The 16022-nt window shown below is 45.2% G+C and overlaps 1 long non-coding RNA gene across 1 annotated transcript in view; it reads right to left on the reverse strand.

Moving 5' to 3' along the window:
* Positions 1-220: 220 nt before the first annotated feature.
* The window catches only part of LOC135972291 (uncharacterized), a 104485-nt gene continuing 88683 nt past the window's right edge, over positions 221-16022 (reverse strand). Inside the window, exon 2 of the long non-coding RNA XR_010588717.1 lies at positions 221-1790. This is a non-coding gene — a long non-coding RNA (uncharacterized LOC135972291). The remainder of the gene's footprint in view (positions 1791-16022) is intronic.

The raw sequence follows: 16022 nt of genomic DNA on the forward strand, positions 1-16022 counted from the left end.
GAAGGAGAAAGTGAAGAGAAAAGTTTGGAGGATGGATGAATTTTGCAGGGGGTTGAAATGAAATGGAATCCTTTCTCTTCCCTGGGCTGAGAGAAAAGTTGTGACATACCTCTGGCATCAGGCCATGACCAAAGTCATCTACTTTTTAAGAACATAGGGCCTGGTCCAAAGCCCTTTGCCAGGAAGACAGAAGAAAGAAACAGATAGAGACAGTACAATATTGAAAGGAAAAGCAGTTTAATACTGCAGTTTATTTCATGAACTGTACATTAACAGCACATACACATATGCGCACACACATCTCGTGTGTGTGTGTGTAGATCTTCCACTATGTTGCCTTGCTTTGACAGCCTTGCATTTATACTTAGATTCATTTATTAACATAAACACCTCTCTCTCATGTAATTTATAGGATTTTCTTAACATAATCAGTATTTTCATGTACTTGAGTGGTCCAAAATTCAGGTTAAAAAAATTAATCAATAAAAACCCAATAATGGATTTTGTAAAACGGCATTTTTCAGCAAAAACAGAAAATGAATGGCCCTTCTGTCTGTTATTACGTGAAACCATAGAGCTAAATTGTCAGTGCTGATCCAATGCACATTTAAATCAATAGGAGACTTTCCATCTGCTCCAAAATGCATTGGATGAGGCCCAATATACACAAACTGTTTGCTGGGATCACTGAGCTATTTGCAGCTCCCTGGCCCTGGGGTTGATTCTGCGCTGCCCACATCCCCAGTGTAATTTAGGCTTCTCTGAACTACATCCATTTGTAACAACTCTGTAGGGTCAGAGAAAGCCCAAAGGGGGCTTTGCATCAGTCAGTATCTGCCCCATTCCTTTTAAATAATGAAATGCTTCTTAGTAGCTCCTTATTGGGTACAGGTTGTGGGAACACCAGACAACACATAAGGAGAATCTGTTCAAGGAAGTCAGACTGCATGGCTATTAGAACAACGTGCAGACAGTAGTAGTGCTTTCAGCCTGCTGACCCTTCCTTCCCACCACCTCATCCTTATTTGGTACTTGTGACCAGTGGTTGGATCTTCATCCCAACCTATGGAGATATAGGGATCGCCACCATGAAGCTCAACTCCAGCCTCCGCAGAATCCCCCTTCATGTCCTCTATGATCCCCAATGCGCTTCTGCTGCAGTGACCCCATTACCACTATGGAGGGACTGCTTGGCTTTCGCCCTATGCGACTTATGATTTTTTCTTATGCATTTCCATGGCCGTGGGTGGCTTCTCAGCAGTGGGGAATTGTCCTGGTACTTCTGGATCTAAACGCAAGAGTCTTTACCGCATGAGCTAAGAGATCCATCTCTGCTAGCCAACTGTAAAACAGGCTCATCAAGGTCTATCCGTCTTACGTAAAGAGTAAGTCATAATTTGAATTGTAAATTTCACTCTTCCCCACCAAAATACATTAAATAATAATGTTAGCTGCAACAGGAAAGGGAGATAAAAGATCCATATATACTAATAAAGAAAAAAAAGCAACCGAGAAAACTTAAGTCAAAAGTGGATGGGAACCCAGATTCAGATTTCCAACGTCCCAGATTTCAGGATGAGTGTTGGTTTGGCCTATTCCAAAGTGAAAGGACCATGTATCAGATCTTCATCTGGTGTAAGCCACCACAGCTCCACTGAAGTGTTCTGCTGATTTCCACCAGATGATCACATAGTCCCACTGGTGAAATTCCGATCCAGACGTGTTTTTTGAGTTTGAACACCTCTTCAGTCCAGTGGTGTTTGAATCCAGGAGTTTTGTTCCTTCCAGTCCTATAAAAAGAAGGGACCATAATTATTTCTTCATAATCTCAGAGACTGTCAAGGTGACTAACATTTTGAATTAACATAACATCTTGATTCAGTCATCTGACAATTTAGGAAGCAAGCCCCGACTCATTCTCAAGTTGGCGAAGCACGATGAATCAGCAATACAGTCATTCCTCAGAATTACCTCTTACAACCATTAAGTGAAATTCCATCTGCTTTTGTGGGTATGAATGTATTTCTTATTCCACGCACATGTGTCAAATTGCACTGTCGGTTAAAAAAAAATTAAAAATATAATGTTGCTGCCTATGAAGAAATAAACCTTTTAGGGAAGATTCGATCCATAAATTCCTTAGCTCACATTGCCATATGTTTCTTTGCCAACGTGCCATACTTTGTTCTGCACCTCTGCCTCAAACACGAATCCAATCTTAAACAAAAGAGAATAAAAATAAATTGATAGCAGGGGAGAGAAGAAACTTCAACCAATTCGGCATTAAAAATGAATCACTCGTGGTTTTAAACAAACACTGAACCATTAAATTTGTCTTAGAATTTAAAACCCTGCAGTTTGCTCACTCTTGTTTTGCTCACGCTTGTCCCCTAGAGTCAGCTCCAAGAAATAAATACTGAGAGTTTTTAAGATTCTGATCCAAAACCTATTGCAGTCAACACGAGTCGGTTCAATTCAACGGCATCTCCTTGGCATGACTAAAAAGTAGAGTTGACATAAAGAGGACAATGCTGTTTCATAGCAACTTTCAAGGTTTTGAAAGTTGTCATTCTGCATTGGAACAAACCCAAGACCTTTTGGTTGTTCTAGCAGAACATAGAATTACATCGAAATGCTTGTTCTCTCTTTGGGAAAGGTGGTGAAATGTCTGAGAGAAAGAGAGATTAGGACACTGGCTGGGGATGTGGAAGACCCAGGTTTAAATCTTTACTCTTCTGCATGACTCAGAGCAGAGATTTTCATCCCAGAACACTCTGATTCAGGTAGAGGACGGACTTGAACCTGGCTCCCCCAGACCAATACTCTAACCACTAGGCTAGAGAGTTGCTCTCTCGTTCAAGTTATTTTTTTTAAAAAGTTCATTGAAAGAAAAACATTTCAGATTCAATTAATTTTGTTTCATGACTCAGCTTAATCTCCTGTCTAACAATAAGGTTTCAATTTCTCTGACCTCCTGGTTCGGTCTGAATCAACTTCAGAGATCTAAGTAATGAGTTTGTCCTTTTCTTGCCAGCAAGACCTCTGTGGTAGCTGTCATTCTATATTACCTCAGGTTTGGGTTTCCCCCCTCTGTTTTTCATGTTGTAAGTCTGAATTGCTGTCCTTTTTCAAAATTGAAATGTACATTTTGGGGCATTTCGCTCTGCGATCACATCCCCAATGAAATAATTAGGCAGCAGTCTGAAGTGCGAGACGTTCTTGAAAGCAGACTCAGCAAAATGCGGGGGTGGGACACGTGGCCCGACTCAGCGACAACAGATGGACCACAGCTATATCTGAGTGGTATCCGCGAGAACAGAAACGGCCACGCAGTTGGCCTCCAAAGTGGTGGGATGATTTCCTAACAAGGTGATATGGACAAGCCTGGCGAAGGATGGCAAGAGTGAGAGACGATTGGAAGACGTGTTGTGATCGGCTCAGTCTCAACTGATGAAGGACCAACAGTCTATGCAGTCATATATGGGGGAGAAGGTTGTTTGGAGGTTTTTAAATATTTTCCCCATTACTGTATTGCTCGTAAATGGAGTTGGGTTATTTCCCCTCAGAAAGAAAAGACACTTTATTCTCTTATCATCCTTGTGCAGAGGCTACATTATATTCTCTGTATAACTCAGTTTCAGTACATTTGCATCATCAATGCTGGACAGACAGCCCTTGAGACTGAAATCTTCTGCTTAGCTATAAAACTGGTAGAGCACATGCACCAGCAGTGCAACCCTACCATGCATTGGACAACCACTGGCCTAGAAAGGGCAAGGTTAAAATAGCTCACTGTCCATTCCCATTCAGTTGTTAGCCTCTCCACTGAGACTGCCAGCAAAGGTGTCGACTGGACTTTCAAAACTCAGTAAAATCCCCAAATTTGAAAATACTACAAGTTTGTGACTGCATACATGAGAATTGTCACCATGTCTTTTTCAAGCCACCTACTGCTTTGACCATTTATAAGGGATGGTTCCAGATCAAATCTTTGGACATGTACACTCCTGAATTTAGAAACATTTGAAATCTACCTACCACACAAGCCAGTTTTTACTTTGTTACTGGATCAACCCTCATTTCTGTTTGAATTATACACTGATCTGGGAATTACCTCATTAGAGCAATGATTTTTTTTTTATTTCCCCAAACACAGACATCCCTATTCTTCAGTGAGGTATTATGGGTAGTATAATTCAATAGACATTATTTGCTGACTTAAGTGCTATAATTAGAATTACCACTAGAGGTCATCCAAATCATCGTTGACCTAATTTTCAAAGGGTGCTGAACAACCATAGTGACATCAATGGGAGCAGCTAAATGCTCAAGTTTCCCTCCACTTCCTCACATTTTCTGTTTGTTTTCCAGCTGGCAACAGTTGGCAAACAGTTGGAAAGGATAAGGAAGTAGTCCCCCTCCACCCCCCCATACTATCTTATTGTTTTCCACTTTTTGCCAATTGGAAAACAGGAATAAAGTGTCCCTTCCTGCCCCCACGGTCTCAAACTTCGACTGTTTTTGAACTGGAAAAAAGTGTGTGTGACTTTACATACACAGATACTCTGTGTGAGGAAGTGAGAGAGAAAGAAAGAGCACGTACTCATTCGCACTATTTTTAAAAGTGAAAGTGTTACTGAAGTCAATGGGAATTAGGCATCTAATCTGTTTAGGTAGTTTTGAAAATACCAGGAAAGTGCCTATCTGCATCTGTCGGTGCCTACATACCTTTCAAACTCTGGACCTAAAAGAATAAGTTCTCAACGCTCAATACATATTGACACACCGTCCAGTGTTAAAGATACCTCCAGATGAGTAAAAGTTCTTGTTCTCTAGCAGATGTAGCAAGGTCAAGCTGATCCGTACGCAGGTACCTGAGAAACCCATGAAGACCACTTCTGATGACTAAACAAAAACAGAGTGCAGAATTCAAGCAGCTGTTGCAAGCTCCTGGGAGACTATAGCAGTGGTTTTAAAATTGCAGGTTGCGACCCAGTACAGGGTCACAGAATGAAAGGCACTGGGTCTCGGCGGCTCTGGCCAGCACCGCCGACCGGGCCATTAAAAGTCCCGTCAGTGGTGCTGACGAGCTAAGGCAGGCTAGTCTCTACCTGTTCTGACACCGCGCTGCGCCCCAGAAACAGCCAACAAGCCAACAGCAGGTCAGGCTCTTAGGTGAGGGGAGGGGGGGAAGACAGGGCTCTGCACACTGCCCCCTTGTGTGCCTCCGCCTAGGAGCTGGACCTGCTGCTGGCCACTTCCAGCCGCAGCGTGGTCCGCAGCGCCAGGAGGGGCAGGAAGCCTGCCTTAACACCCCCGCTGCGCCACTAGCCAGGAGCCGCCTGTGCCCCAACCCCATACCCCAATCCCCTGCCCCAGTCCTGAACCCCCCAAACCTGGAGCCCCTTCCTGCCCCTCATCCCCAGCCCCACCCCAGAACCTGCACCCCCAGACCAGAGCCCTGACCCCCCTCTTGCATCCCAACTCCCTGCCCCAACCCAGAGCACCCTCCCACATCCTGAACCCCTCATTCCTGGCCCCACCCCGCAGAGCCTCATCCCTGTACGCCAACCCTCTGCCCTAGCCCTGAGCCCTTCCCACACCCCTCATCCCCAGCTCATGAGCATCAACCATTTTCTTCAACTGGGTCGCCAGAAAAAAAGTTTGAAAGCCACTGGACTACAGTACTTTCAAGATAGTTAGAAGTGAAGGAGCCATTATGCCCCTAAACTCAGAAGCTATTTCTGTATGCTTCAACAGAGGGCCACAGCTCTAAGCCCTCATACCAAATTGGTTTTGGTCTCATGTAGTGCTGCTAAACATGCTGAAAGTATTCAACGGGCCATTTTATCTGTGCAAGTATGATGCATCATTTCTGAAAAGGCAGCGCATAAAAGCCCCAGAACAGAAATACAAACCATAGGCTTAATAGGTTTACTCATAGAAATATCTAAATTACCGTACTCGTCACATTCTCCACCAATGGGCCATTAGAATAATAATTAAACCAAACAGTTACATTGTCTGGTATTATCACCTCTGAGATTCCATAGTGAACCTTCCCATCTGCTCTTTCAAGCTGCAGGCAGCCATTCTATTATGGATACACTGGTAGGATCCTGCTGGCAATAGGCAACTAAAGCATTTATTATGCTGGCCCAGGGTATAATGGCATGAGTGTTTATTACTGAATTGGATAAAGCCTTTCCAGGATTAGCTATTAGCTAGATTTGCTGTTCTTAGCCTTTGCTTTCAGTTCATCATGAAAAAGCAACAGAACATTGGCACAGAATAAGAAGATTCCACATGATCTAGGTTTCTCACAATTCTCATAGTCAATATGCATTAGCCGGACAAAGCCATTCATAATAGTTTATTTTATTGCTAAGGGACGATTGACATTAACTATAGTTGGCAGCAGTTTCCAAAAAGGTATACAACGTGATGAAATTAATGGTGTGCACATATGAACTGAGTGTAGCATGTATGATTACCTGTCCCGTGGGTGGGTGGCGTATATGTGCATTCGGCGCAAGGAGCTCCTGGCCCTCAGAGACCACGTACGGACTCTGGAGGCAAGGGTGGCGGAACTGGAGGAGCTAAGGGAGGCAGAGAGCTATGTTGATGAGGCTTTCCGGGACACTGTAGAATTGTCCCACCTCCGGTCAGACAGCCCCTGCGCTGTTGAGGAGGATGAAAGGCCCAGGGAAGCAGAGCAGTCAACGGGAGCAGAGGGAAACCTTCCCATAGTTGGGACCCTCCTTCCAGATGGTGCTGGGGTTGCATCTCTCTGGGGGAGGGAACTCCAGTTGCTAGGAAAAGGCAGGTATTAGTATTGGGACGTTCAATCATTAGAAACATAGATAGCTGGATATGTGATGACCGGGAGAACTGTATGGTGACTTGCCTGCCTGGTGCGAAGGTTGCAGATCTCTCAAGGCATCTAGACAGACTTATGTGTAGTGCTGGGGAGGAGCCGGTGGTCGTGGTACATGTAGGTACCAATGACATAGGGAAGGGTAGGAGAGATGTCCTGGAGGCCAAATTTAGGCTGCTAGGGAAGAGACTGAAATCCAGGATCTTTATGGTGGCATTCTCAGAAATGCTCCCAGTTCCACGCGCAGGGCTAGGTAGGCAGGCAGAGCTTCAGAGTCTCAATGCGTGGATGAGACGATGGTGTAGAGAGGAGGGGTTTACATTCATTAGGAACTGGGGATACTTCTGGAATGGGGGGAGCCTATACAGGAAGGATGGGCTCCACCTAAACCAAAGTGGAACCAGACTGCTGGCCCTAAACATTAAAAGGGTTGTGGAGCAGTTTTTAAACTAGGAGATGGGGGAAAGCCGACTGCTGCAGAGGAGCATGTGGATCGGACAGAGACTTCTCTTAGGGGAGAGTCTATTGATAGAGAATCTCCAGGTTATAGTCAGGAGCAGAGGATGGAAGAGGATAAAGTAGGGGCCAGATCAGATGATAAACATTCACATAAAAAAGAATCTGACACATCAAAAAAGGGCAGACAAATAAACAGTGACAAGTTTTTAAAGTGCTTGTACACAAATGCTAGAAGTCTAAATAATAAGATGGGTGAACTAGAGTGCCTTGTGATAAAGGAGGATATTGATATAATAGCATCACAGAAACCTGGTGGACTGAGAGCAATCAATGGGACACAATCATTCCGGGGTACAAAATATATCGGAAGGACAGAACAGGTCGTGCGGGAGGAGGAGTGGCACTATATGTGAAAGAAAATGTACAATCAACTGAAGTAAAAATCTTAAGCAAATCCGCATGTTCCATAGAATCTCTATGGATAGAAATGTCATGCTCTAATAAGAATATAACATTAGGGATCTATTATCGACCACCTGACCAGGACGGTGATAGTGATGATGAAATGCTAAGGGAAATTAGAGAGGCTATCAAAATTAAGAACTCAATAATAGTGGGAGATTTCAATTATCCCCATATTGACTGGGAACATTTCACTTCAGGACAAATTCAGAGATAAAATGTCTCGATACTTTAAATGATTGCTTCATGGAGCAGCTGGTACAGGAACCCACAAGGGGAGAGGCAACTCTAGATTTAGTCCTGCGTGGAGTGCAGGAGCTGGTCCAAGAGGTAACTATAACAGGACCGCTTGGAAATAGTGACCATAGTACAATAGCATTCAACATCCCTGTGGTGGGAAGAACATCTCAACAGCCCAACACTGTGGCATTTAATTTCAAAAGGGGGAACTATGCAAAAATGAGGGGGTTAGTTAAATAGAAGTTAAAAGGTACAGTGACTAAAGTGAAATCCCTGCAAGCTGCATGGGCGCTTTTTAAAGGCACCATAATAGAGGTCCAACTTCAATGTATACCCCAAATTAAGAAACACAGTAAAAGAACTAAAAAAGAGCCACCGTGGCTTAACAACCATGTAAAAGAAGCAGTGAGAGATAAAAAGACTTCCTTTAAAAAGTGGAAGTCAAATCCTAGTGAGGCAAATATAAAGGAGCATAAACACTGCCAAATTAAGTGCAAGAATGTAATAAGAAAAGCCAAAGAGGAGTTTGAAGAACGGCTAGCCAAAAACTCCAAAGGTAATAACAAAATGTTTTTTAAGTACATCAGAAACAGGAAGCCTGCTAAACAACCAGTGGGGCCCCTTGATGATCGAGATACAAAAGGAGCGCTTAAAGACGATAAAGTTATTGCGGAGAAACTAAATGGATTCTTTGCTTCAGTCTTCACGGCTGAGGATGTTAGGGAGATTCCCAAAACTGAGCTGGCTTTTGTAGGTGACAAATCTGAGGAACTGTCACATATTGAAGTGTCACGAGAGGAGGTTGAAATTAATTGATAAACTTAACATTAATAAGTCACCGGGACCAGATGGCATTCACCCAAGAGTTCTGAAAGAACTCAAATGTGAAGTTGCGGAACTGTTAACTAAGGTTTGTAACCTGTCCTTTAAATCGGCTTCTGTACCTAATGACTGGAAGTTAGCTAATGTACCGCCAATATTTAAAAAGGGGTCTAGAAGTGATCCCGGCAATTACAGACCGGTAAGTCTAACGTCTCTACCAGGCAAATTATTTGAAACAATAGTTAAGAATAAAATTGTCCGACACATAGAAAAACAAACTGTTGAGCAATAGTCAACATGGTTTCTGTAAAGGGAAATCGTGTCTTACTAATCTATTAGAATTCTTTGAAGGGGCCAACAAACATGTGGACAAGGGGGATCCACTGGACAAAGTGTACTTAGATTTCCAGAAAGCCTTTGACAAGGTCCCTCACCAAAGGCTCTTACGTAAATTAAGTTGTCATGGGATAAAAGGGAAGATCCTTTCATGGATTGAGAACTGGTTAAAAGACAGGGAACAAAGGGTAGGAATTAATGGTAAATTCTCAGAATGGAGAGGGGTAACTAGCTGTGTTCCCCAAGGGTCAGTCCTCAGACTGATCCTATTCAATTTATTCATAAATGATCTGGAGAAAGGGGTAAACAGTGAGGTGGCAAAGTTTGCAGATGATACTAAACTGCTAAAGATAGTTAAGACCAAAGCAGACTGTGAAGAACTTCAAAAAGATCTCACAAAACTAAGTGATTGGGCAACAAAATGGCAAATGAAATTTAATGTGGATAAATGTAAAGTAATGCACATTGGAAAAAATAACCCCAACTATTCATACAATATGATGGGGGATAATTTAGCTACAACAAGTCAGGAAAAAGATCTTGGAGTCATCGTGGATAGTTCTCTGAAAATGTCCACGCAGTGTGCAGAGGCGGTCAAAAAAGCAAACAGGATGTTAGGAATCATTAAAAAGGGGATAGAGAATAAGACTGAGAATGTATTATTGCCCTTATATAAATCGATGGTACGCCCTCATCTCGAATACTGCGTACAGATGTGATCTCCTCATCTCAGAAAAGATATACTGGCACTAGAAAAGGTTCAGAAAAGGGCAACTAAAATGATTAGGGGTTTGGAACGGGTCCCATATGAGGAGAGATTAAAGAGGCTAGGACTGTTCAGCTTGGAAAAGAGGAGACTAAGGGGGGATATGATAGAGGTATATAAAATCATGAGTGATGTGGAGAAAGTGGATAAGGAAAAGTTATTTACTTATTCCCATAATACAAGAACTAGGGGTCATCAAATGAAATTAATAGGCAGCAGGTTTAAAACAAATAAAAGGAAGTTATTCTTCACGCAGCGCACAGTCAACTTGTGGAACTCCTTACCTGAGGAGGTTGTGAAGGCTAGGACTATAACAGAGTTTAAAAGAAAACTGGATAAATTCATGGTGGTTAAGTCCATTAATGGCTATTAGCCAGGACGGGTAATGAATGGTGTCCCTAGCCTCTGTTTGTCAGAGGGTGGAGATGGATGGCAGGAGAGAGATCACTTGATCATTGCCTGTTAGGTTCACTCCCTCTGTGGCACTTGGCATTGGCCACTGTCGGTAGACAGGATACTGGGCTAGATGAACCTTTGGTTTGACCCGGTACGGCCTTTCTTATGAAAACAGCACGCTTTATGAAATTCATTTTGTGCAATGAAACGTACATAAATAACTGCTCAGCTACACTTGAAGTGAGGTAAGATATGTACTAATTGTGCTTTATGCCCAAACACAGTGTGCCGGTATTTAAATTAATTTTTCCTGGGGACTCGGGTTTCCAGTAATCGTAGATTAAAATATATTGTGCGATGAGATGGTAATTCAGGCTCAATAATAAATATGGTGTAAAAACAGCAATCTTTAAAGGTAAGGAAATGAGAAAACAATAGATCCCTCTTACGAGCTTATATGATTCTCTTCAAACACCCACTGAGCTTTAAATTGTATAAGGATCACTGCTGGATTAAACATTTCACCATTGCATTGCTACTTCAGTCCAACAAAAACACAAGAAGCCCCTTCACTGCTGACGATCAGCCTTTTTTTTTTTTTTACGCACTTGGATCAACCAGAATCCCCCACCTTAAAGGCTTAGCATTTTCCTTCGACACTTCTAAATAGAATTTAAACTGCTTCATGAAACTTAACTTGCAGACAGCTTCACTCTCTACAAATAAAGTTGAACAAATGGAACTTTATTAAACCTTGTGCTCAGATCTGTCCATGTGGCTGTGATGCTTCCGGTCTAACTCTCCATGTACCCTGTTTACCTGGTGTCCCCTTAATAACAGTTCTTCCAGAGTGTGGGCCCCCTGACCCTGCTTCCACTGATCATGATACATCTTCCATATTTCCAAATATTTTAACAGCAAAAACAACTGATGCCTAGACCCCCTCCCCGTGTCCCTTTGGACAGAGGTTGCTAGCATATAGCTGAGTTGGACTCATCTTTACGGTCAGAAACAGTGATGGGGATGGTTAGGTCTAGTGGTCAGAGACATAGGTCACTTCCAGAATCAGGACGCCAAAGTAGGACTAGGAACAGGACTGGAACAAGAGCAAGGCTGGAGAAGGCTAAGGCTTGGGGAGTCTGTCCAAGCCCTGGAATGACATTGAGAAGGCTGAGCTGCTGTTCCTCCTGTGAGGCTTATACATCTGCTCTGAGAGTCACCAGACCAGCTCCTGGGTTGTGGATTGGCTGGAACCTAGCACAGGAGTGACTTGCCAGTGCATGTGGCTCCATCAGGCTCTAGCTCAGGGATGACTCATCTCCTTACATTTACCGCAGACTCAACTGGTTACGAAATCTTGTATATAGTTTAGTCTAAACAAGTGACACCATCAGGAGTGACCTGATTCCACGTACAGCAGGCTCTCTCTGTGGAGTCTCCTCCCTCTCTGTGGGGTTGGCTGCAGGATGGTTCTCTGTCTCTCTGTTCTATGATGATCTCCATTCTCTCTGTAGGCTGTCTTTGGATGTTGTGTCTGCTAGTTCGTAAGTGCCTCATGTTCCTTTGGATCACTTGTCCCTGGTACAATCTGGATGTCACTTCACCCCTCAAGACTCATTCAGTCCTTCTGACTACAACAGGTCTCCCCTCATTTGGTAGCAGGGTTTCAGTCCTTCGTCCCATCGCTACTTGTGGTGGACTATTTTGACACTGCTGTGAGCCAAAAATGAGACCAAAAGATCTGCAGCAGAAGAAACAGCTTTGTGTAACCGTCTCTTAGCAGTTTTCACAGTTGATTCCACTTTATCCTTTTGCTGTGGAGGAAGGGTGGTGGTCAAACTCCCATGTGTAGGCAAATTCCTTTAATTCAAGGCAAATTGGCATCTGTCCATTGTCTGTGAATGAAGTGTGTGGAATACCATCTCTTACAAAGTGGGCCCTCATTTTGAAAATCACTGACTTGCTTCTTGTATCAGGCAAGGCATCAAATTCCCAAAAATTTGAATAGTAGTCCACTAATCAAGTACTGCTTTTCCTTGCAGGTAAATAAGTCCGTTCCCACCTTTTTTCCCCATGGTCAGGTGGGCAGCTCATGTGGTAACAGAGTCTCTTTCTGCTGGCGATTATCACATATCTGACAGGTGTCACACCCTTCTGTCAAGGAGGGGAGTTATATATTCATTCCCAGCCACTAAACACACCTTTGAGCCCATCTAAGGCAGGTGTCCAGGTGTGAGGCATATATTCTTTGCATGACACCCTTCTATAATGAGGCCGGGACATCTGCACACTCAGCGCATCTTTAATTTGCAAATATAGTTCTGCTCCTATCAATGCTGGCAAGCTTTTGTTTTCTGGCCACCCTGCTAGTATCACTCTTGACTGCCTGTATTTGGATGTCCTTTTCTCTAGCCTTTTTTGAGCCTGCAATTTTCTGTCACGGTCTTGTTCAGCTCCTGTATCATTGCTCCCTTCACCTCTACTGAGGAATCGTACGCAATTATTTTCACCCCAGACAGTCCTTGCGGCACTTGGTTGTCTTTGCTATAACACCTCTACTGCCGAGCTGATGCCCAATAGCATGCGTAGGCATCGCTAGTGACCCAATGGTGTGGCAAAGTTTGTCAGCATGCTGGGCTCTTTATCCAGTTTTCTGGGACTAAACCTGTTCTTCCCATTGCAGAATGTAAAGATTCTGACTTTGGAAAGTTCTGGCAAGAGGTCATCAACTGTGGGCAGTGAAAAGAGCCATTTTTAGTGCCCAGTTCAGTGACTGAGTCTATTTGCCTGATGGTTTCTTTACCACAACTGTGCTGATTACCCCAGGCTGTCCTCGCCTCCCTGAGTGCTACAATACCCCGGCTCTGCAGACTTCTGAACTTCTTGCCTACTGGATTAAGCAGTATTTTTCTCCGTGGTAGCTGCACAGGTTCCATTGTGGAGTCCACTTCCATCTCAGCTTTCCTTCAAGGTACCTATCGCCTGTGAAAACGTCACCCTAAACTTTTTAAATTGCCTCTGTTGTCCATTTTTGCTTCTTGCACTGTAGCTATAAAATTCTGATACTGCAGCCTGATCAGATCCATGGCTTGTATGGCTGTATCCCCCAAAAGGGGCCTGTGGTGCTTACGATCTACCATCACAAACTGCAGCTGGTACCATCTGTTATTTCTTAGGCAAGTTACTATGAGGTCACGCTTCCCTATAGGCTGCATTATTAGATTGGATCTGCTCTTTGTGATGGATGTGTTTGAATCCAATTCACCACAAAGAATCACATTGCAGGAAGCCTCGCCATCCACCTCAAGTTGCACAGAGCATTTCCCTATTAACATCGTTGTATGCAAGGAGGTTGGTGTTGCCTCTTGTTACCTTTCCTGTCCCCATAGCCTGAACTTGATATGGGCTTGGACTCAAGGAGAATGACATCACCTCTGTTGATGCGCCATCCCCCTCTTGTACAAGTCTGACTGAATCTTTGAGACATTCTTCTGCTCTTGCAAACATTGATGAAATAGTTTAACTTGCCACATTCCTTGCAATGCTGTCTTAATGCAGGACACTTCTCTGCTCTTTCTTTTTCTGAATGCTGCCCCAGAGGGGTGTTTTCTTCTTTCACTCATGACTGCTCTTCTGTGCCAGCTAGAGTGGCTCTCAACACTCAATTGAAGGGGACAAATAAGCAGGCTGGTAGCAGGGCCTGAGTGAGGGAAGATATCAGCGTCTTAAGGGCCTAACGGGCTCCTATTACTTCAGTTGACTGCCTGTTCTCCTCAAGTGGGTTCAGGAAAGCAGCAGGAAACAGGAAGCTCCCTGAGAAGCTGGTGTTAATCAGTCCAGGCTTCTGGGGGTGCTAGAAAGGTACAAAAGAGGCTGCTCCTCCTCTTTCTCCCTGCAGCTCCTGCTGCTTTCTGTTATTCCCTCTCACCTTTTCTCCTGCCTGCCTCTTAGGTCTCTTGTGCCCTCCAGCACAGCACTTCACCATCTCTGTGCATCTAGAGCAGAGAGAATACATATGCACCAGCAGCAGACAATTTTCTACACTCTGGGTCCCAGTGGCGCTCCCCGCCCCAGTCTAGCACCTGAGGCAGCCACCTCACTTCGCCTCATGCTAAGGCCAGCCCTGCAGAGTATCCTGTCCCAAATTAGGGAGTCTGCCAAGTCTCCAAAATTGCATGCAGCAGCCTGTGTGCTTAAGGCATTAACAAAGGCATCTATCCTCTCCCCTTCGGATTGGCATCTGGTGAAAAACCTGTGTCACTCCACAGTTTTGTTCTACTTTGGGGAGCAATAGGTGTCCAGTTCTCCGAGGACTTCTCTGAAGCTTGAGGCAGTGGTGAGCTTCAGAGTGGTACAGACGTCGCTGCCTTGTTCCTCAATAAGATTAAATAGTTTTACTTTTCTGCTGTTGTCATCCTCCTGCATGCCCTGGTATGTCCATTGTTGGGCTAGGTTTGTATCTGCAAAATCTAGGGTTACCATACATCCGGTTTTTCCCGGACATGTCTGGCTTTTTGGTAATCAAACCCCCGTCCGGGGGGAATTTCCAAAAAGCCGAACATGTCTGGGAAAAATACTCCCTGGCTTACCTTAGAGCGTGCACCGGGGGCTGCTGTGCTCCCTGACTCCTGGGCTCTGTAAGAGCCGAGCTGCCAAAGCGCTACCGGCTTCGGGCAGCCCCCATGCCTCTGGACGCTGCGCCGCCGGCCGGGCACTTTCCTTCCTGGGCTCTGGGGGCGCAGGTTCCGGAGGTATGGGGGCTGCCCGAAGCCGGTAGTGCTTGGGCAACTCGGCTCTTAAAGAGAGCCGAAGAGTCAGGGGAGGAGCAGAGCCTCCGGCCGCGGCGGCTCTGCTCCTCCCCTGACTCTTCGGCTCTGTTTAAGAGCCGAGCGCTACGGGCTTCGGGCAGCCCCCATACCTCCGGATCCTGCGCCACCGGAGCCCGGGAGGGGAAGTGCCCGGCTGGGGGCAAAGGGTCCGGAGGCAAGGGGGTTGCCCGAAGCCCGAGCGCTACCGCCTTCACAGTTTGCCGGGCAGCCTCCAGACCCTGCGCCCCTGGCTGGGCGCTTCCCCTCCCGGGCTCCAGCTGTGCTGGGGAAACGCCGGCCAGGGGCACAGGGTCTGGGGGCTGCCCGGCAAACCGTGAAGCCGGTAGCGCTCGGGTAGCCCTTTCCCCGTGGCTGGGAGGGAGGAGGGGGATGCAGGGCACTCAAGGGAGGGGGCGGAGTTAGGGCAGGGACTTTGGGGAAGGGGCGGGAATGGGCGGAGGTGGGGTGGGGCCGGAGGTGGGAAAGGGGTGGGGCCAGGGCCCCGTGGAGTGTCCTCTTTTTTTATTTTTTAAAAATGGTAACCCGAGCAAAATCCAGAGTCCCAGCGGGGCTTCAGACCAAGCTCCACAGCTCATGCTGCCAGCTACGGCCCTGCAGACAACTCACAGCTCAGACACACCATGTTTCATTTGCAACAAATGAAGCTAAATGCAGGTTAAACTTAACAAATGAAACTTTATTAAACCCTGTGTACTGCGCTGACTATACATCTCTGTTACTTCCAACTGAACTCCCCACATTTCCTGGTGTCTGAGGAACTGTCCCTCTAGAAAACATGGGGTCTCTGACTCCACTTCCATTATCATGATATGTGTTGTTGAAAAGCCAGACAATT

This window comes from Chrysemys picta, chromosome 6, assembly GCF_011386835.1.
Source record: "Chrysemys picta bellii isolate R12L10 chromosome 6, ASM1138683v2, whole genome shotgun sequence".
NCBI classification, from domain to species: Eukaryota; Metazoa; Chordata; order Testudines; family Emydidae; genus Chrysemys; species Chrysemys picta.